Source organism: Camelus bactrianus, chromosome 4 (assembly GCF_048773025.1).
Source record: "Camelus bactrianus isolate YW-2024 breed Bactrian camel chromosome 4, ASM4877302v1, whole genome shotgun sequence".
Lineage (NCBI taxonomy): Eukaryota > Metazoa > Chordata > Mammalia > Artiodactyla > Camelidae > Camelus > Camelus bactrianus.
The window spans coordinates 49,334,422-49,357,076 of NC_133542.1; the positions used below are offsets into that span (position 1 = coordinate 49,334,422).

A 22,655-nucleotide genomic window follows, 5' to 3' on the forward strand; every position below is an offset into this window, starting at 1 on the left:
TGAGTTTTTAAAAAAATGTTGTATTTATTCAGTGGCTTACTATTCAGCAATCAAAGGGGATAGGCCACTGGTACATGATGCCAACATGGATGGACCTCAAACCCATCGTGCTAAGTGAAGTAAGCACGCCAAAAGACTGCAGACACCACCAGGGAACTTTTTGCAATGATGGAGATGTTTTAAAGCTGAACTTTGGTGATGAATACACTAATCTATAAATTCAATAAAAATAATTAATTATACACACATAATGGGTGATTTATAGAGTGTATAAATTATATCTCAATAAATCTGTTTGAAAAAACGATCTTCTGCCACACTTTCAATCCGGCATTCTTTCTGCGCTGGTTCTGCTGAATCACCCAATATTCCCAGCATGCCCTGCTTCTTACCACTTCGCTCAGGCTCTGCTTGCTACCGGGACAATATTTTCCCTGCCCTCTGCCTTGCTAACTGAATCATCCCCAAAGCCCAGCTCAAAAGTCGTTTCCTCCACATTCACTCACACTGCCTGTTGGTAGATCACTGATCCCCGGCAGTATTTCCAAGTCACTGGGCTCAACTTCTAACTTCACTTCATTCCTGGTTTAACCCCGTGGAGATTCAGAGGACCCCTTCCCTCTTCACCTTCAAGGAAGCAGATAGTTTTCACATCTTTCCCTTTCCAAGGACCTATTATCAGAACTCACATAATAGGTTCCAGGATGATTTGGATGCTAAGTCCACTGGGACCCTGGGCTTCTCCGGGAGCGTGGCCTGAGTTTGGTGCGCCCTGTCAGAAGCACAACCCCACTTCTTCAGGGAGTCCTCTTTGTGTCTCCTCCACACTCTGTGTAGGAAGACATGTCAGGTCACACACATTACACAGACCCTTCCAACTTCTTGTATAAATGTTATGTCCTGGAGTGGTTCCCAGGGCTCTCTCTGCCCACTAGATATGAATACCTCAAGAATGAGGACCATGGCTCATCCATTTTGGTGAACCTCTTGCCTAGTCCAGAGCACAGCAGAGCAGAGCAAACTCTTCTCGAAACAGAAGAGTTTGTTGAATGAATAAACGTCTAGTTAAAGGAATCCTTAAAGAACATAACTGATCAGACAGAAGCCGGCTATGGAGATGGCTATTTCCTTTGTAGGAGCAAAGTCCTTCGCCCTGGGGATCCCGCAGTAGAGGGTCTGTCAGCTTTTTATAAAGGCATTCCAGCCCCCAGGTCCCTCAGGTCTTCTTAGAGAAGACCTTTTTCTTTGTCCTTACCCACCACCCCACCAATCTCTGGAGAGCTTCCCCCTTGCTATTCTGTTTACTTATTCCATGAACCTTTCCCATTGTCCTTTCTTTGTATTCTTTGTATTCTTCTCATACTTGATGTCATTAAAAAAAAAAAAAGGGCTCTCCTTAGAACCCAGCACCTTTTTAGTAAGATGGAAGTTGGCGCCTTTTGATTTAAATTATTTAAAGTGAAAGAATATTTTTGCATGCTCAATAAATATTTAAAACAAATTCTGTGTCTGTTATTCATCTTCTATTTCTTTTCTTGTCCTGTCCTTCCAAATTAAAAAGCAACCAGAATTCTTATTGACAACATCCCCAACCTCAGCCCAGCTTATGAGTTTAGTGAACCAGATGATTTTGGAAGTCTTTCCAGCTCTAATATTTTGTGATTCTAATACAGGTTTTATTTTGTTTCTTTCTTAAGCCAGTAAGTGAATGAAGTCTGCTTTGATCTTATTGCGGTGTTAATATTTTCAACCTTTACTTCAAAAAGGTACAGGAGTTTGATTTGTTAGGCTGCAGGGCCTGGGTTTTTAAGGAATGTGTCCTAAGCATCGGTAAGCATGGTTCGGAAATCCAGCGCTGGCTTAAACACAGGTTGGGTTTGGCAGGATGCCTCACCAGGTATATAGTTTGGTTCCTCTTGGACTTCTTGGTGCCTCGGCTATGCTTGAGTCATTCTGTAAGTCAGATCTGTGACTCAGGGTGTAGGGACTTGCACGGTCTGTGACATATAAAGACACCCGATGAGTACGTGCTGGACAGCTGCATGCTGGGGCCATGGGCTCCAGCAACTCTCAGACACACAGACAGCCCTTCTGCCACTTCCAGGATAGAGGCTTCCACTGCCTCTCCAGTGACCGGGGTGCATCCCTTATTTCAGGGGACAATGTAAGTTATTTTTAGAAAGTAATACTTATTAAAAGGTCTCCCTAGTACCCTATCACTCCTTCTCATTGGCCCCACACACCAGGCCTTTGCCCCAGTACAGCCATGTCAGAAATTGAGAGCATGTCCCTTGGGTTGGCTCTTTCCCAGGGTGAACAAACTCCATGTCTTAAACTGTTGTCCAAGCTTTCCCAAGCATCTCTCTGTATGATCCAGAGTTCTTAACTTATATTGCTACTAATCCAGGCTCCCGGAGAAGATAAAGTAGATTTCAGGTCTGTGCAAGTCTCAAAAGGTACTATTACTTATAAAACAAAACAAAACAAAAAGCATTCCAATTTAGTCCAAGAAGTCCTCAGTAGATGGCAGTGTTGATCTTTCATTGCTTTTTGGTCTATGGGGTGTTTTGTTGTTGTTTTGTTTTGTTTTTATAAGATTTAGAGCAGCTGAGGTTTCTCTCTAGCTTTAGATTATGGGTTCCATAAAACGTAGTCCTTTTTCCTCAGCCAGTTGTTTTTGTTCAGGGCCTCACCAAAAACCGTAAGTCTCCTGGGCATACATATGGGGGGTCATACTCTTTCTATTATTCTACAACTTACGTTTGCTTCTTCACATTGTGTGTGTTCCTCTCCATCAGTACATTAGATCTTCATTCTTCCCACTTGCACAGTTTATAACATTTACATTCTGTTCCGGAACTATACAGGCAAGTCTTCTAAGGCTTGAACTTCTGAATACTTAAACCCAATAAAAATAGCATGTTACCATATTGTGGTTATGTAAATATTAATCACTGCAGAACAAAATGTGATCAAATCTATAAAGAAAGAAAGAAAATCACTTGTACTTAACACTTAACTACACAATTGTCAAGGTTCAAAGCTGTCTTTTACTTTCATTTTTATTTTCCTCACTTTTACTGAGCTATCAATATTTTTTATTAGTTTGTTTGAATCTCATGTTTCCTGAAATCTCATTCTTCTACCCCTTTTTCTTTATTCAAGTCCCTCCCTGAGTAATTTGTAAATCTGAATACATCTGTTACAAGCTTTCCTTGCAGAAATGAAAATATCTTCTCCCCACTGATTGCTGGTTTGGCCTGGAGGGTAATTTAGTCTCAAATTCACATTCCCTTGGAAATTTAAGGCCATGGTTTAAAAGTGTTTCTGATGGGAAGTCTGATGTTAGATTCTTATTCCTTTGTAGCTGACCTCTTTTTTTTTCCCCCTTTCTGGAAGCTTTTAAGACTATATCATTGCCCTTGGGAGTTCTGACATTTCTACGAGTGTCTGGAGTGGATCTTGTTTTTATTCGTCCTGCTTCATACCTGGTGGGCTCTTCCAATCTGAAGATTTGTGTCTTCCCTAGCTCAGAAAAATGTTCTATTATGTTTTTGATCCACCCCAACACCCTCTCCTTTTATTTTGGTTCTTTCTCAAACTCCTGTTGAATGAATGGATGTGACCTCCTGGATCTTTCCTCTGTCTCTGGACTTCTCTTTCACTTTTCACTGCTTTGTGTTTTCCTCGTGCTCGAAGAGATTTCATGGACTTCCAGATAACTGGTCTAGGTTTTAGTCTCGACCACTCTTTTATTCCTGTTTGTTGGTTTTTTTTTTTAAATGTTGACAATCATTTTAAATTTCCAGAAATAATTCCTTATTCTATGGCTCCTTGTGTTCGAGATTTAGCATTCTTTCAAATCTCTCCAAAGTCAGCAATTTCTTCTTGAATGTTTCCTACTGTGTCTTTTTTTTTTTTTTTTTTTTTTTGAGATAGCTCCCATTTATTCATCTCTGTTTAGCTCTTTCATGCTCTTGGTTTTCCTGAAATGTCTGGTGGCCCATGGCTGTTCATCTACTTTCATACATGAAAGACTAGGCTCATCTGTCTAGGTAGCTGGTCGGGCCCATTTCCCAGGAGGCCTCTCCCTTGAAGGGAGGGCTGGCTACGGGCTCGTCAGCGGTCGGACCGTGTCATCAGCAGGCTTTGCCTCTCCGTTGCAACCTGGGGCTGCCCAGCCTTGCCAACGTCCAGAGAAGTTTAAAGAATGCACTGGAACACTTTACTGTGTTTTCCTCTTGGGCAGAGAAACACCCTCCTACCCCTGACATATGTGTCTGTTGTGGATGTCTGGAGTGATTCTAAGCTCTATTCTGCTTCTCTCTTGAGTTCCGACACCCACATTAGGATCTCTTCCTGGATAGATCACCCACATTTTTTTGGAGAATAAATCTTGGATCCTAGGGACTCAAGAGACAAAATTTCTATTACTAGTTGCTTTTTATGGGTTGAAGGTATGTTGGGAGGGGGAGCGGGGAGGAGAAAAGTCAGGGCCCAAACAGGCTAAGGGACAGTGTATGGGGTTCTCCGCTCAATTCTTCTGATGATGCCCTGTGTTTCTGTTTTCTAGTTCTCAGCTCTGAGTTTGAAGCTTCTGTGGAATGCCCTTGAGAAGGAAGTTCTTGGTCCTGGTGTTTGGGGTATGGTTTGCCTTTGCGCCTTCTCAGTCAATCGATCTCACCTGCTTTCCAGCTTCCTACATTTTCTCAGACTCTCTGATCTGCTGGCATGCTCTCTTATTTTCTGGCACTGATGTGACTTAATTCTTTAAAAAATACCTTAGATGAGCCCATGGTATGGTGGAGACGTAGATGTATGTGCTCAGTTTGTAACTTTTAATATAATAAGGTTTCTAAAGGATGCATGGAAATTAAAAAAAATTTTTTTTAATATAATAAGGTTTTCAAACTTGAAACTTATTCTTAATTTATGAGGTTCCAAAGGTATAAGACAGATACATAAAGTAAAAAAATCCCTTTTATCCTGTTCTAGGTAAAGACTACTAACTGTCCCCTTATACCTAGTCTCCTCTTCTTTCTTTAGAAATAAAGCTCCAAGTTTTAGCTGGGCTCATGACTTCTCAGCTAAGGAGGACACTTCCCGGGTGTGGCCAAGTGACTGAGTTCTAGTCAACGGCAGGTGAGCAGAAGCAGCTGCTCAAGCTCCCCGTGGCTCCTCGAAATGGCCTGGATGTGCCTTCTGCTTCCTTGATTTCCCCTTTCCTACTGGCTGGAATGCAGACACGGTGGGAGGCAGCTTTGTCCAGACAGAGGAGGAAAGCAGAGTAGCAGAAAGCAACGAGCCTCGGGAGTCCCTGACCCTTTCTTCCCGCTCTCCCAGCCCTGGTTTGTGAGAGAAATGAAATGCCTTCTTGTTTTAGCTTTGGATTCTGGGGTCACGTCTTACAGCAGCCAATCCTATCTCCTGAGACGGTCCCGAGGCTACTCAGATCTCCTCCCCAGAGGCAACCAATGGGGACATGTTGCCGGGTTCTTCCAGGGATATTTCATGCCTAGACCAACACGGACATGCACGCACAAGTGCATGCATGTGCACATACACACACCTCCGTACGTACATGTAGCCCCCTCCATGTTTACATAAATGGTGCTGTACCAAACAGCTGTAGTTTAAAGAAGAGGCCAAGCTCCATTTCAGAAGGGGGACTACTGCTGACAGCCCTCACTCAGCTTCTCCTCTTCTATGCTGACAAATTGGGTTCTACCTCCAAACATGCCCACCACCCCCCTAGTGAAACCAAAACTCAACTCACTCCGCTCTGAGATGGTTTCTTGCAAGCATGTCCCTCAGAAACCTCATTACTCCTCCCCCACCTAAAAAAGAGAGACTTATTGAAGTGTTGTGACCACACAGAATCATCTCCTTGTGAGGAATTCCAGTAAATCCATTTTTCCCGAGCTGTACCTTTCCAGGTCTTTGCATGACAAGAGTTGGTGCTCCAGTGGCTGCCCAGTGGGCTCAGCAGTTATCCCAGCCCTGGTGCTGCCTGAGGAAGCTCTGAGTGCAGACATCGCAGCTGGAGAATGCACCTAATTACTGAACGCTCCTTGAATGGTCTCTCTGCTCTCTGCCCATTTTCCCCTCCCTCACTGCCAGTCCCTATGCTGGATTTCAGTGCCCTGAATTGATCTTGTGAAGGAAAGCACTGGAGATTGGACAGCATCTCCGCGGGACTTTCTACCCTTTCTAAAAAGAAGGGAGAAGCCAGGAATCCACCTGGGTGGGAGGAGGGAGGGAAAAGGTGTGTATATTGGGGGTGGGGTGAATGGGATCAGTCTCAGAGCACCTTGGGGATGGACATTCTTATGGAATAAATATCTTTTAAAAACAGAACTACATGTGATCCAGCAATCCCACTTCTGGGTCTATATCCTAAGGAAATGAAAACAGGATTTCAAAGAGATACCTGTACTCCCATATTTATAGCAGTGTTATTCACCAATAGCCAAGATAAGGAAACAACCCAAGTGTCCATCAGAGGATGAATGGATAAAGATGATGTGATATTTATATACACACACACACACAACGGAGTACTATTTAGCCATGAGAAGGAAGAAAATCCTGCCATTTGCAACAACTTTGCAACGGACGAACATTGAGAGCATTATGCTAAATGAAAGTAGTCAGACAGAAAGAGACGAATTCTGTATATGTATTTCACACGTGTATCATGCATATGTGGAATCTAAAAAAGCCAGATTCATAGAAACACAGTAGAATAGTTGTTATCAGGAGCTGGGAGGTGGGGGAAACGGGGAGATGCTGGTCCAAAGGTATACCTTCCAGTTACAATTAACGATTTTTGGGGACCAAGTGCACAGCATGGTGATTATAGCTAGTAATACTGTATTATACCCTTGAAAGGTGCTAAGAGGGTAGTTCTTAAATGTTCTCACCATGGTAACTACACGGTGGGATAGAGGTGTTAGCTAACGCTATGGTGGCATGAAGTATCTTTCCAACATTATCTTGATGGAGAGCTGACTCTCAGAACATACCAGTGGGAAGAGATCTGACTTACAGTCTTGCACATGAGGATTACAGCACAGGTCTTGCTCAGAAACCAGGAAGATCTGCTGAGATTTTTCTCTGTCTTCATCTCGGTCATTGAAGGGTTAAGCCTCTGCTGGCGCTCAGGAGTTTCAGCCTGGACTCCAAGGCCATTAATCATTGGAGACCAGGGCTGCTGCAGGAACGGCACTTACTAGCAATTAACCTACAGTAGAGGGAGCATTGTCCCCCCTCCCCTGCTCCCGTCCCTCATCTGCACGCCCAATTACTCTAAATTAACATTTACCAAGCAAAGTGCCTGTTAATTGGAAGGGCAGTAGAAAGAAAGGCCACACACCTACCCAGTCTAACTTAATAACCCCAAGAGAAGCCATTAATTAACAGGAAACGGTGCACATCCAGATCTTGTTTAGACGATTCGCTGCTAACCACGGGTTTGTGTTTCTGAGCTCGGCTCTGGGGTGTCCCCTCCCTCCCCTCCCACACCTCAGGTTATAAAAAAAAACACACTCGTAAGTGAAACTTCACTTTGAAGGATGTCTGCACTGACCCGGTTCCTCGGAATTTCCTGGAAACAATCTTCTTATTGTCTAGATGTGGACACTGAGGCAGAGAAACAGGACGAGAACTGCCCAGGGTCAGTTCAGGTTCAGATAGCACCTGGCTGCGTCCCTGGCTCGGCCTCTCTCTGCTCTGTGCACTGGAGACAGACTGAAATGCAGAGGCAGCATCCTCTCTGGTCTCCAGATGCCAGACAATCAAGTTTGGCAACTTTCATGGCAACTGAAAGGGTGAAAAGCAAGAGGCTTCGAAGAGGGGATGAGGAGGGTGGGGTACCTGCTCACCGGTGGGAAGCAGGGTCTCTGGGCAGCCAGCTCTGAAACTCCCTTCCAGACTTGCTCCCAGTCCCTGCCCAGGTGTGCAGTTGAGTTGAATGGCATCCACGTCCCCCAGCCCAGCACCTGAGGGTCCTGGCAGACACTCCTCCCTCCCCTCTACCTGCCATCCATTTCCACGTCCTGCACATTTGAATCCTGGGCATCACTCAGACCCAGTGCTTCTCTCCCTGTGCACATTCATGGTCTCCATCCCAGCTGGGCCTCTGCCCGGCCTGGCAGTCCTTTTATGTGCCCGATATAAGCTCTCTCTCTCTCTCTTCCATTCCCCACAGCAACTGTTTCACAGCTTTCTGACTTGCCTCAAGTCCCTAACCCATTTCTCCCTGTCATCAGACAGCCTCACCTCCCTTCCCAAGAAAACAGATGCCATGGAGAAGGGGTTCTGCTTAGCTTCCCTTCCTTCCTGCTGGGGTTCAGCCTACCCAGTCTGCAGGGCTGCTCTTTAGTTGCAGAGGTGTCTGGGTCCCCCGCCTGGGCTCTGAGTCTGTGTCTCCTCGGGGCCTTGCTCCTCTCTCTTCACTCAGCCTTGACCATCTCACTCTCTCCTGGATTCTTCCCACACATTGGAAGACTCTCAAGTGACTCCCATCCTAAAAGACCCTGCTTTCCCCCACGGTCCCCCTGCTGTAGCTTCTCTCCTTCCTTCTCTCCCTCCCTCCTCCTCCTCTTGGTGTTGAGACATCTCCACTCACATATTCTCAGCCTCCCACCCACTCTCAATTGCCCCACAGGAACGGTCTTTCCTAAGTTCAAAATTAGCTCCTTGTTACCAAAGCCAGGAGATATGTTTTTGTTGTTGTTGTTTTCTTTTTTAATATGACCCTTTTGTAGAATTTTCTACTGTCGATCACTCCCTCCCTCTTTCCCGGAACTCACTCTCCCTTGGCTATCCTGGAACTGCTCTTCCTTTTGCGGGCATCTCTTTCTGTCTGTCCCCTTGACAAGCATTCTCCATGGGCAGCATTCTCCCATCCACTCTGGTGGTTTCCACTACCAACTTGATGAGGACAGTGATAACGACAATGATGATGACAAGGATGATGACGGGGACTCCCGAATATACAGAGTCCAGATCTGACTCCTGGGCAATGGGCTGATCTCTCACCACCTGGCAGACACCTCACTTGAGAGTCTCCTAAGCATCTCACACTCAACATGTTCAAAATAAGCTCATTATCTTCCCTTCATCTGCTCCTCCCCTAGGGCTCCCCATCTCATGGGAAGTGCCACTAGGAACCTGGGAGCCATCCCACCCCCATCTCTTCTGTCCAATAAGTCAATCAATTAGTCATCAAGCCATATACATTCAGTCTCCAAGGGGCCTCCGTATTCCTACTGCCATTACCTGGGCTGTGACAAATTCCAGTCTTAACTCCTTACTGCCAGAGTGATCTTGCTAAACTCATATTTTATCAAGTTGCACCCTTCAGTGGCTCAGCACTGCCCTCAGGTCAAAGGTCAAGCTCTTCAGAACATCTTCCAAGCCAGATTCCTCAAGACAACCAAATGGGGTTACACTTTAGAAAAATCCACGGAGTAGGACAAGAGAAGAGTGCTCATCTCAGCCTCAATTTTCTCATTTTTAAAAATCAAATATCCCTTTAACAATGTTGGGTCTTAGAACTTTGATAGCCATTTCTTGATTTAAGTCATGACACACTTCCAAGAGGTAGGAATTATTTCCCCCATTTACAGATGAGAATAACTGAGTCTTACAGTCTGAGGTCACAAAATAAATAAGGCAGGATTTGAACTCCTGCCCGAGACTTCCTATGCTCTTTTCATAATCCCAGAGCTCAGTAATCTGAGGGGACTTCCAGTGACTTGGAGACCACTCCGACCACATCACAGATCTAAGAGACCTTTGCACATTGCTGACATCGTTTCCAGTTCTGGGTCAGAGGAAACCTGCTCCCACACCTAGTCTCAGATGGGGCAGGGATGACAGATGAGCAGAGGATCGATAGCATCTGTCTGGCTCCACTGACAAGCTAATCTTTTCAGTAAACATTTCATTAGCTCCTGCGGGGCTGCTCGCACCTGCTGACAGAGGGACAGAATGGGGTGGGTGAGGGGCCTCGGCTTTATAATTCACCTCAGATGTCATGTTGGCAGGGGTCTCCTGGCCCCTGAGATCCAGCTAAGCTCAGCTAGAACACTGGTGCCATGCACTGGTGGGATCCAACTCAGCCCCATGGTTTTTGTAAATTCCTGGAGACTAACGTTCTTTTTGTTCCCACTGACTCTTCCCCAAAGATTTCATGACCCATCATCTAAATGAGACCTCCCCCATCCCTGCCCTGTTATAAATTCTTACAACTTTTGTCTTCCCTTCATCCTGCTCTTACTGCTGCTGCTGCTGCTCTGACTGTCGGCTGTACTAAGAATAACAATAGCGAACATCTAGTGAGCACTCACTGTGTGCTGGGCACTGTGCTAAGCGTCTCGCACACATTACAACATCCCTATGAGGTAAGGCTGTTATATGTCCACATTTGACAGATGAGCAGAGTCTCTGAGAGCTTACGTGGACCAGCAGGTCCTAGATCCTGAGTTTACCTACCTCCGAAGTCCAAGATCTTACCCACTGTGGCACATTTGCAATTTGTGGAATCATTTGACTAACTACTGGCTATGCAAAGACGGAAAGTGTGTCTGATGGCTTCGCCCCTCTGTCCCCAGCACAACAATTAAAAAAAAAATGCTACAAGGTATTGTACATAAGGTTGTTTAGCTTTTACTGCTCCCAAGCCGATGGAGATAAGAAGCTGGATTTTGTTTTTGGTTTTTTGCCATACAAATTCCCTCTTCTCTTTGGCTGCTTGAGGAAGACTGCTTCCTGCAAACATGGCTAGTTTGGGTGATCTCTCATTTAGCTCCACCTCCTCTACTTCTTAAAACCAAACTATGTCCAGAAAAAGAACATGGAAACAAATATATGTATGTATATGTATGACTGAAACATTATGCTGTACACCAGAAACTGACATATTGTAACTGACTATACTTCAATTAAAAACAAACAAAACGATGTCCAGAAAATGTTCTCAAGCTAGCTGATAGCCATTGCCTTCCTACTGCTTTAAACAAGCTACTCCAATAGTCCGTCAGAGGGTGTCCCTCATTTCTGGAACTCTGTTTGCTGGCTTTCCTGGGGTCTGCAGCCTCTCCAGTTCTTCATAGATTTCCCATGTTCATTCTTTTCCTTAATTCCACTGCTGTGGGCAGGTCTTCCAAGTAATTTTAAGTTTTAGTTGTCTCCAGTTTCAATAAAAATTATTGCTGTTGGATGATTTCCAGGAAGAGAAAAGGGAAAAATGGACATCATGTCATAAGGTGACTTTAAGGGGACTGGGGTGAAGCTCTCTGAGGTGGGGCAGCCCGAGCTGCTTGTTGGCACATGGGCTGCAGGCTCCCTGGTCCCAGAGCTTTTGGGTTTTCACGTTGCTGGGAAAGGACCGAGCCAGAAACCTTCTGTGTCTCACTCTACAGTCCTTGGTCCAAAACACTACATTACAAGGTCCCCATTAGCCATGCCATTGGAAGAAAAATAGAAAACTCATAAGCTAAAATAAATAATTGAAATCACTCATCATGTTTCCACCTAGAGAATACCATTGTCAAATATGTGATATGGAGATTTAAAGTGTTCAGAGTTTTTCTATACATATATCTGCAAACAAAAATATTATCATACTAGGCACATGATTCTGAAACCAGACATTTTTACTTAGCACTATATGATGAATATATTTCCACGTCAATCAACACGGATTTATTTAACTTTTGGTGGTTCTGTGGTATTCTAGTGAATGCATGGAGAACGATCTGTTTAACCAGTCCCCTATTGTTATGCACTGTTTCTAATTTTTAACTTTTTGTACAATGCAGCATGGAATATCCTTGGATATATATCCCTGTGTACTTGAGTTTTTCCTCCTAAGTCAGGGTTTTGCAACAGTGACACTACGGATGTTCTGGACCAGTAATTTTTACTCTTGGAGGGCTGTCCCATGCATTGTGGGATGTTTAGCAGGTTACGTGGCCTCTACCCACTAGATGCCAGTAACACACCCCTCCCCCACAGTCCTGACAATCAATATCTCCAGATTGCCCAGTGTCCCCTGGGTGGCAAAATCGCACCTGCTTGGAACCACTGTCCTAAAGATAGAGTTCTTAAGTCAAAAGTTTAAAGGATGTGCAAATTTTAAGACATTTGTTATCTATTGCCAAGTCACCTTCCAAAAGCTGCATGATTTATCACTTTATGTTCCCACTAAGAGTGCTCAGTTCACCACCCTACAGATATGAGCATTATATCCATAATTTAGTCATTTATTAAGACAAAAATTCTCTCATTATTTGGTTTTTTATTACTAGAGTAAGGTTGAACATTAAAAATACCATGTTGATTATGCTGATTGGCTCTTGTTTCTGTGGTGAACTCTCTCTCCTTATGATTTACCGTTTTTTTCTTTTGGACTATTCTCTTATTTTTCCATGTCATCCTTTCATAGCTTGCTGTTTGTCTTTCTGTATTGATTATTTGTGGTAGCATTTGTTTTAAAAGCTTTAAGAATCTCTTAAGTAGGACCAGCGAAAGCATCCTTGCACATTTGCCTTTTTGGGGCTCTGTGTCCCCTCCAGTGAGCCTGCATCCCAGCTGGTCTCTGCCTGGTGAGGATGCCATTCGGGTACATACTCATTTATGTTAAAATCTGCTGAATGTGCCTTCTGTGTTTGAGTGAAAAGTTCTTGCTCTGAAAGCCCGCTTGTCAGGAGGCAGCCTTGAGCTAGGAAGACTGACCTGGGGCTTGACCATAATTAGTTCAGGTTAATTATTGCCAATCTGTAGATTTGCACCGAAGGGGCCTCTCGTTCCCTAAGCCAGGGCCTCTGGAGGTTTCTTTTATGAGCTCTGAACCTTGAGGGAGGACTTAAAGTAATGAATTTTCCTGTAATCAGATTTGAGGGTTTGTTCCCTGAGCTATCCAGTCAATTGGAGAATTGAGCACTGACTGGTTTATTTGGCCAAAGGACGCTGAAGATGAAGCACAAGGCGTCCGATAAGCAACCCAGTGAGTATATTGAAAAAATGACTTGACATTTCAAGAGATGCTCACCTCATCTATTCCACGAAGTTTTTAGAGGAAACAGTTTAATTTACAAGGAGAGGATATCATCTGGGAGCTATTCAGGAAAGAATGGGATAATTTTTGTTTTGAGTTATCAGGGAGTGAGAGTCCAATTATCCTCCAGCAAAATCTTGTGAGTTTCATCTTAAACTTCTTCCCTATGGGAGTAACATGGTTTGCACATGTTTATAAGTATTTAACTTGTTCAATATTTATTCAGCATTCATTCGTTTGTTCATTCATTCATTCAATCACCAGGAGGCAATGGGGATGTAGAATGCATGACACATGGCTCCTACCCGTTTTAAGGCAACACACATACCGCCTTAATTATTGGGTGAAAATAGATGCTCTGTGTGGGTTTGCATTATGTACATCCAGGGTTCACAACATGAAAACCTGCAGAGGCCAGGCAGCAAAGTTCATGAGGCCAGTTCAGGGATCAGGAAGATGATGAAAATGGGCTGAACTGAAGAGGAACAGTGATGAGCACGCACCCGCCAGCTGCCAGGTGTTCAACAGACCCTAGTTCCTTCTCCCAAGTCTCCCATTTGAAGTGCTCAGAAATGCAACAGCCTCTCTAGGTCTGAACTTGGAAAAAAAAAGCTCCTTGCAAATGGGCTTTCCAGTCAAAGAACAGGAGAGGGAAAGTTCAGACCTCTGCATATGGCCAGAAGCAGAAGGGAACTCCAGTGGTTCTCCTCATTTGCCAGGTACCTAACAGGCCAAATGCAGACTCCAGGCCGGTGGGACCTCTAAGAGAGGGGAGCATCCCAGATCAGAGCTCTAAGGGCCCTGGAGGTGGGAGTGAGGGCACTGACTGCAGAGAGGACTCTCCCGCCCTCTGACCCATTGCTGGAGTAAATCGTGTTATCTTTCTGACTCTTTTTTTAAGCTGTTATACTTACATCATCTTTCTTTTTTTAAATTGAAGTATAGTTGATTTACCATGTTGTGTTAGTTTCTGGTGTACAGCATAGTGATTCAAATATATATTATATATATATACATACATATATATATATTCCTTTTCATATTCTTTTCCATTATAGGCTATTACAAGGTATTGAATATAGTTCTCTGCATTATACAGTAGGACCTTGTTATTTATCTGTTTTATATATAGTAGTTAGTATCTGCAAATTCTGAACTCCCCATTTATCCCTCCACTGCTCTCCTTTTTCCCCTGGTAACCATAAGCCTTCTGACTCTTGATTATGTTCATTTCTTATTTTTCTTTGCAGCTGCATGGTTTTTCTTTCCCTTTTCAGCATGTCTCATGGGTGATATAAAGGGAATTCTTGAGATGGGGTTTCCAATCAACCCACTTCTCAGGAGTCACTCACTGGTTTCAGAAAGGAATGTAGGTTATAAAATTTTAGGGAAAAAAAATGTTCTCAAGACAGGTATTCCAAAAGGGAAGTTCATTCTAGAGGGATGTGAGGCTCTCAGAAATGTCATTCTGAGTTAATTCCATCCCACAGTTAATTCCAATAAAGGAGAAAAGAGTGAGGGAGCCAAAGACACGGGGCATGGCTATGCAGGGAGCGGTGCCAGGCTCAAGAAGCAGAACCGCCTCATGCCAAAGACGGAGTAAGAACACATGTGCACTCGAACATACACGAAGGGCAGCGAGGGCACACAGGGACACAGTCGAGTGGTAGCCCAGCGTGGCTGAGATTTGGGGAAGAGGACCAAAGGGCTTTGCTGATTCTGCTGGTGCGAGATCAAAATTAACTCCTGGTAACAGTGACCTGAGAAACGGCGGCTTAAATGAAACAGGGGTGCGCTTTCTCCTCTGGGGCAGCGCAGGGTAGCTTTGACGGCCTCAGCATGCCATCACAGCCTTCTACCTTTCTGCTCTGCCCACCTTTCTGCTCTGCCCTCCTCCCTCTGCCAGTTCCCTTCACGGCCCAGGATGGCTGCCCACGCCCCTCCTGGAGGAAGAAGAGAGTGGGGAAGGGCACATAGGGGGCCCTTCCAAATGTGTCAGCACCCTTTACAGTAATTCCCAGAGACCCGCCCTGGTGATTTCTGCGTGCCTCTGACAGACCGCCTCATCTGCACAGGAGGCTGAGACATGGGGTTCCGCAGTGTGGGGCATGGCCTCACTCAAGAGCCAGGGGCACTCTATTACCAGGGGAGAGGAGAGAACAGACGAGGAGGAACAGCAGATTCGGATCCACGCTCAAGGAAACAACGAACAAAGAGGGCACAGTGCTCTCCCTTCCCTCCTCAATCCAGGGTACAGGCTGCACTGTCACTAGGCGAGAGAAAGCCCAAGACTTGGAGCTCTAATTTGCTTCCATCCTCTCCTAAAATGTTAGAGGAAAATTCAGATGTGGGGAGCCAGGGAGGTAGAGCAGCATTTTAAAGGGTTTCAAGTTCCAGCCCCCTGGATAAATTTTAACACAGGGCAGTGAGAGGGCTGAGAACTCCTGGAGAATTTGACAGGGGCAGGGGTGACTGGGCACCCCATTTTCTGAAGTGGGTTCTGCAAGATGCTGCTGGATGTTACAGGAAGAAATGGCTCCTGGGTGAAAAGTTTGGGAAACTCTGTGAAGCTGTTTATTTCATCACAGAAAATGTTGGAGTCATTAATATGCTGACTTCCCTTGTGATTTTTTTTTGTTTTTCTTTCTAAGAGGGAGCATCCTCAAGCTTGTGTGACCATGGAAGTCACTCCTTGCAGAGCGTTCCATGGGCTGTGTCCAGAGTAGATATTTGGGACATAGAGGTGTAGACAGAAGCTGCCTCTTTATCTGCTGGGCTCTTACTTTCTCAAAGCACCACCCATGGATGGCCGGCCTCAGAATCAGCTCAGCTCCGTCTCAGACCCACTGAAGCACAATCTCAGGCCTGTGGCCTGGAAACCTACATTTCCCCAAGCTCTCTGGATAATTCTCACACTCACTGAAGTCTGAGATCCACTCAATGACAGAGGCGAGCCTCTGCTTTACAAATGCTGTAACATGATTAATTTACATCCAGGTAGCTCCTCCCAGGCCCCCCCAAAACTCATTGCTCTCATCACCATTTGGTATCTGGCTAATTTTCTCAGCTCTGTTCAGAGCTGCTTGCATTTATCTTCATTGCCACTCTCTTTATTGATTTAGGTCCTTCTCTGCAATTCGTCAAGCCTGGATTGTATTTTAATCCTGTCCTCCAAAGAGGCTAAGATCCCTTCCAGCCTCGTATCATGTGGAGATCTGATTAGCTGGGTCTCGATTCCATCCTTCAAGTCATTAATGAAAATATTAAATGGGCCTGGGTTGGCACGAAGGTCTCTGGGGTTCTCAGTGGACGCGTGGCTCCCATGTCTGGTTCAGGCACAGGTAGGAGATCACACCCAACATTTCACCTACTGCTTCCTCACTGACAAATCCAGGTATGTAGTGCAAGTCTCTGCAGAAAATAACACCCATTAATGAATTCAATAAATATTAGACAGACAAATGCCGTTAAGGCCTCCTCTGCCCTTCTCACATCAGTGGCATGTTGACAGCAGGGAGAGGAAGCCTATACCCAGTGGGTGCATTGGAAGGATGCATGTTTAAGTAAAAGGCTGCTCAGCTCCAGCTTTGAGGTACACCATGCCAGGCTGAGCCGGCCTCACTACAAGCAGCTTCTACACAATAACACAGTAAGAGCTCACTTCTCTGAGCATTTCCAAAGTGCCAGGCACTGTTCTCATCTCTTGACATGTGTTCACTTACTTAATGCTCACAACACTCCTGTGATGTGAGTGCTATTGTCATCACCCTCTTCTAGACGGGCTGTATGAGGCATGTAGCGCAGACAGTGCCACAGCTGGAGAAGTGTCAGAGCAAGGAGTCACACTCGGGCAGGCGGGCTCCAGCGCCCAGACACTGGGTCACTCCCCTGTCCTGCTGCAGCAGGGCCTGAATGGATGGTTTGGTAGGAAATGCCTGCCCAACGCTCAAAGCCCAGAAATGATTAGGAAGACTGACTGCGGGGCTAACAGCTTTTCATCAGTTGCTTCTTCTAATGTTTGAAACCTCTGTCAGTCAATAGTATTTGGTCCCATTGTCTAGATGAGAAAATAGAGGCACTAAGATAGCTCCCCTGGAATCTACCCCTGGTCCTGCCAACTTGCTTCTCCTGGGGGCTGGCCCAGGAGGACTGGAGGCTGCAAAGATGGGTGAAGAAAGAAGCATTGCAGGTTGGATGCTCAGTCATCCCCACTCTTCCCAGAAGCTCCTTCTGTGGTGTCATCCTCAAACCTGGAGCAGAGCCCTGACAGGTGTGATGCTGGTGAAGCCCATCTTCCCTGAGAGTGGCCTCACTCTCCTGCTGGGCTAGTGTAGTCCTGGGAGATTGATGGCTGGGCTAAATCTTCTTTCATTCAAACTCACTCATTCTCTCCCTCACTGGCTCCGGGCTGGGCCTGGCCTTATTCCCGGGGCTGAACAAGACCAGCCCCTACATATGATATCACTCATACGTGGAATTAAAAAAAAGGAAAAAGAAGACACTAATGAATTTATCTACAAAACAGAAACAGACTCACAGATACAGTAAACAAACTTATGGTTACTGGGGGGCCAACGGGGTGGGAAGGGATAAATTGGGAGTTCGAGGTTTGCAAAACTACCGTATATAAAATAAAGACCAAATTTCTTCTGTATAGAACAGGGAACTATGTTCAATATCTTGTAATAACCTATAATGAAAAAGAATATGAAAACTAATGTATATGTATGTATATATGACTGAAACATGCTGTACATCAGAAATTGACACACTGTAACTGACTATACTTCAAGAAAAAAGAAAAAAAAGAAGTGTAAGAGTTGAGCAGACCTCAGCCCAGTCCCCACTCACTCTTCCTGCGGCAGTGGCGGGACCAGGGGTGCGGGCTGCCAGCCAGGCACACAGCTCTCCCGCTTCCAGAGAGAGCAGCTTCTTGGAAGAGCTGGGCCGTGAGTTTGGGTCTCAGGGACAGCTGAGTGGTAGGCTGGGGGTGTTCTGAGGCAGAACCGACACTCATGTGTCGCCCTTGTGAGCTCTAGAGCAACTCTGGTGGCTTGTGGCTTCTCAGCCAAATGCTACCAAAGCAACGGACGGAAGTCACATTTTCACCTCAGTCCCTCAGACTTGGCCCCTCAGCCTGGCCCCTACAGCTCTTTCCTGAGCTGATGTGCATCCTGTTAGTCAGTCCAGCTGAGGCAGTCCAGGGCCCCCAGAACATAAAAACATAAAAACAAAAAAACAAAAAAACAAAAAAACTGCCACCACCACTTGTCACTTGGCCAGGGAGAGCAGGCTGGGAGATGGACGGGTCTTTGTTCTCCTAGTTACTAGAAAGCACTTTGTCCATCAGCCACGAGAGGGCGATGGTCATCCACACATTGGATATGCCTATGGCAACAGTGAGGGGTACCCGCCTGGGCATCAGGGAAGTTGAGAAAGAGGATTTTGTTAAGGAATGGCGACAGGGATTTCCCCCCACCTCCAGACCTTTTAAAATCCTTTTAAGGGGTGTATTCCAATCTTAGGGAGCAGTCTAGTTTAAGAACGGCTCCTGAGATACAAAGACACTTACTTGATCTGGGAAGTCAAGAGAACTGGGCTGTAACCCCAGCTAGCTCTGATGCTCAGAGGCTGTGTTTACCCCCAGCCTTAGTTGCCTCATCTGTAAAATGGGAGTCATACTGTTTGTCATGCCTGTCTTACTAAGGGGTCACGAGGTTTAAATGAGACAAAGGAAGTGAAGGCACTCTGAAGGATGTGACGTAGGAAGACAAGAGATTCTGAACAAAGCCACTTCTGCTTTGTCGCCAGCCTCCTTTCTGTCATGGAGACAGAGGCGGAGCCTGAGGAGCCACAGCCTGCTTGGATGGAGCTGCCGCCTTGTCACGGAAGGAGGCCACTCCGTGGTCAGTGGTGCACAGCAGTGTCCCTACCTCTGAGACCTCAAGAGTGAGGGAGGCAGCACAGCTGGGAGAGTCTGGTCACAGCTCACACGGTGAGGTGAGAGCTCTGGTCCTGTCTCCAACACTGACTCGTCCTGTGACCTAAGGCGAGTCTCACTGTCTGTACAGTGGCAGGAGATGGGATCTCTCTGTGCCCTTCCAGCTCTGCTTTTCCGGCACCTCCCAGCCTTCAGTGTCCTCTGAGCTGTTACGACACGGGAGGCAGTGGCAGGGTGAGAAAGATCGCTGATACGGGGAGTTGAGAGGAGACCCTGATGCACAGGAACATGGGGACTTTCCTCTTTTTCTCTGGGCCTTGATCTTCTCACCTGTGGAAGGGGCAGATCAGACTAGTTGAGCTCTAACTGTTGTCTCCCTCAACCATGTCTAATAAATACACATGGGTACTAAAATTTCCTCATTCTAATTCCATTAAAAAAAACAAACAAGCAAACATGTTTCCCTCTGACTGTTCCTGACCTCTACAATACCTCCAAAGCATCCTGGCTCAGCGCTGGTTGGAGAACATGACCATGCGCACGTGTGGCCCTTCCCCCACTGCACATCGGGGAAAGTGACGGGACACGCCATCCAACCAGACAATGGGCTAACAGGCTGGCAGTGAGAACCGAGGTCTGGTTGCCTTCCTGATGCTCCAGGGCCTGGAGACTAAACTCCACCTTCAAGCTGCTGACCTAGCTGCCCTTGTCCAGTTCCAATGTCCTCGTCTCCAGCAGACTGTGTCAGCTCCATGTTGGCATCTGGTCATTTTGGCTCCAATGGCCCATGGAACGTTGTTACATTGTGTGGCCCATATTTCTTCAGTTTTATCTTCTACTGCTTCCATTGATTTTAAAATTCCAGTGCAAATTGAAAGCAAACTGAAGTTTATGGGGTACAGGAAAGGAGAATCCATCTGAGAACTCCCCACTTGGAACTGGGATTACTTCCCCTGTCTCCTTTCAAGATCTCCATTTTTACCACCTCCTTCTTCTTTGCTTCACACAGGTACACGTCTTGCCAGTTTCAAACAAGCCTGCCTGTGCTGCTGTGCTCACATCAGGATACAATCCAGCTTCCCTCTTCCCTGGCTATGATGCCAGCAGGAGGAGCCTCCTCCAGGCTCCTTTCTAAAATGAGGACTGGATCCTATCACTCTCTTGCTGAAAGGTTATCAGTGGCTCCTCTTTGCCTTTGGGTAAACCCAGCATCAATGCCCTTAGGCTATTACCACTTAGAGTAACAGTAAAGACCAACATTCATTAGGCTCTCCGCTAAGTGCTGTGCATATGCTGTTCTATTTCATCCTCATAATCATCTGGAGCGGTGGGTCATATTATTAACCACATTGTGCAGGTGGGAGAATTGAGTCACTGAGAAGTGACACAGGCCCAAGGCCACCTAGTTAGGAAGGGATGGTGCTAAGATTCGAATCCTGTTTTCAAAGACTGCCCCTAATCACAGTACTATCCCACCTCATCATTTTGAGAAGCTTTCTGAGGTTACTCCTAAGGGACAGAACTCCAGGTTCCTTCATCTTTGCCTCCTTATTATGGTCCTCCTTGGAAGACACTGCCATGTGCCTGCCTCTCTCCTCTGTTACTAGATTGGAAACAACTTGAGCACAGGATCAAGGCAGAGATACTCAGAAAGCATTGGTTAAATCGAATCCTCCTCTGTTCTGGTAGCTTCCCTGCATTGCATACCTTCTTTTCTTACCCACTTCCTCCTCCTCTCTGCATTTGGGCTCTGCATATGCCTCTGCTCATTTCGGCCTAGTCTCTGGGGACAGCATGGCCACATACAGTGTCAGCCCTGGACCCACGGCTGTCCCTTCTCCGTGTCAAAGTCCTCTTCCCTCGTGGTCTCCATCACGCTCCCCACAACTGGTCGTTTTGACAGCTTGTCTTGTCTCCATCCACAACCCTCTGACCCAAGTCAGGGAGCCATCTTCAGCTCTGTCCCCCATCCCCATGACATGACCACCCATAGGCCATCCTGGGGGCATAGGAGCCATTCCATAAACAGGAGCTGGATGAATATTTAAAGGGAAGTAGTAAGTAGTATATTAGCAACTTACACGGATGTTGTAATGATCCACAGTGAAATATTCCCTCACCTCTTTGCCAAATTATCATTCCAAACCACGGAATACATTAAGTTTTATGATCTACTCGCTTCTTTGGGGAAATATAAATCTTGAAACATCATCTTCATATGACAGGGCAAAGAGTCCCCTGGGAGACAAGATGTTTAAGAATGTTAACTGAGAATCAGAAATAGTTTGTGACTAATATGGGGGTTTTGTTTATGGACACAAATAAATCCCTGGTCTAGGGCTGACCCGTACAGATCTGTCCACAATGAAAACTCTGCAAATGATGGAACAGAAAAACAATCTGAATCTAAAGAGATGATTGGGGGCAGGGTTGTAGTGTTTAGGAGCTAATATTTTCTGACCACAGATTTGTATGCTGTTCAAATGTTCTTAGTCACCAACTAACATAAATAGGATGTGATTTGACTCTGCCCCTTTCTCCAGGCTCATTTCCCATCACACCACACACCAGGTGAACTCAATACCTGCTTTCCACTTTCTTGGTCCCTTAACCTGCAACTTCTGCCCAGATGTCTGTCCTCTTTGAGTCATTTGGTAGACAGCTCCTGCTTTATAAAAACAGCATGAAGCTCATCTCATCCCTGAAGCCTTCTCAAAGGTGGTTTTTCCCTCCTCCAACTTGCTAGTGAACCCTGAACTTCGCCCTCTCTGCCTTGGGACCTCACAGTACACAGAATGGAAGAATATATTTCCCCACATCACTGGTGTTGGACTTGGCCAAGGACTTTAGACCAGTGAGATGTGAATGCAAGAGCCAAGGCCTTAAGAGGCAACGTGTTTTGTATATTCTCTAGTGCTTCCTTGACCTTCCACAAGAAGAATGCATCTCTGGCCAGGTGCTATTCCAAGGAGGCTATGGAATCACATGGAGCAAATTTGAATCCAGCCTAAACCCAGAGCCAACCCCAGCTGAACTGCAGAGCTGCCTCAGCCAAAGCACAGATTTGTACGTGAAAAAAGGAGATGCTAACTGGAAGCCACTGAGTTTTGAAGCGGTTTGTTTTGCAGCATTAGTGTGACAACAGCTGACAAATACATCATTCCACTTTGGGGCTGAACCTCAGAGAGGAAGTGTATGTAGAGAAAACCTGTTTGGAGGGATTAGGAAATTTCAGGCCTGGTGCTGTAAGCCTCTCAGAGCAGTCCACCTCTGGCAGGGTGCTGTGTCTAACACGGCATGGAAGTGGTAAGGCAGCACCAGACAGACGAGAGGGCCCAAGAGATGGGCAGAGAGATGCTGCTGGATGCGGATCTGATCCTTGGATAGAGATTCAGGGCTTCTCACATGAGTGGTGGGGGATGAGGAACCATGGGAGAACTATTTCATTCGTATAGAGATGAGCACAGGGAAGCTACAAAGTGCAGGCCCTTGGGATCTCAGGCCATGGAAGGTCTTTGGTTATCAGCCTGATACCCCCAGACCACACAAGACCAGCCACCCCTGGAGCACCCTAGGACAGGATGCCCTACAGTATGAGGACATAGTAGTGAAAAATAGTGTATGTTGTTTTAAGCCACTAAATTTACG

At 45.9% G+C, this 22,655-nt stretch overlaps 1 protein-coding gene across 8 annotated transcripts in view; it reads right to left on the reverse strand.

The window, feature by feature from the left end:
• Positions 1–22,655, reverse strand: part of ALG2 (ALG2 alpha-1,3/1,6-mannosyltransferase) — a 42,685-nt gene continuing 20,030 nt past the window's right edge. For 4 of the 8 annotated variants that reach the window (XR_012506458.1, XR_012506457.1, XR_012506453.1 and 1 more), the window contains one exon: positions 12,288–19,337. The gene's annotated coding sequence lies outside the window, so the exon portion shown is untranslated. Of the gene's footprint in view, positions 11,220–12,287; positions 19,338–22,655 lie in introns of those variants that run through there. The other 4 variants (XR_012506456.1, XR_012506450.1, XR_012506451.1 and 1 more) reach the window with 3 other exon arrangements.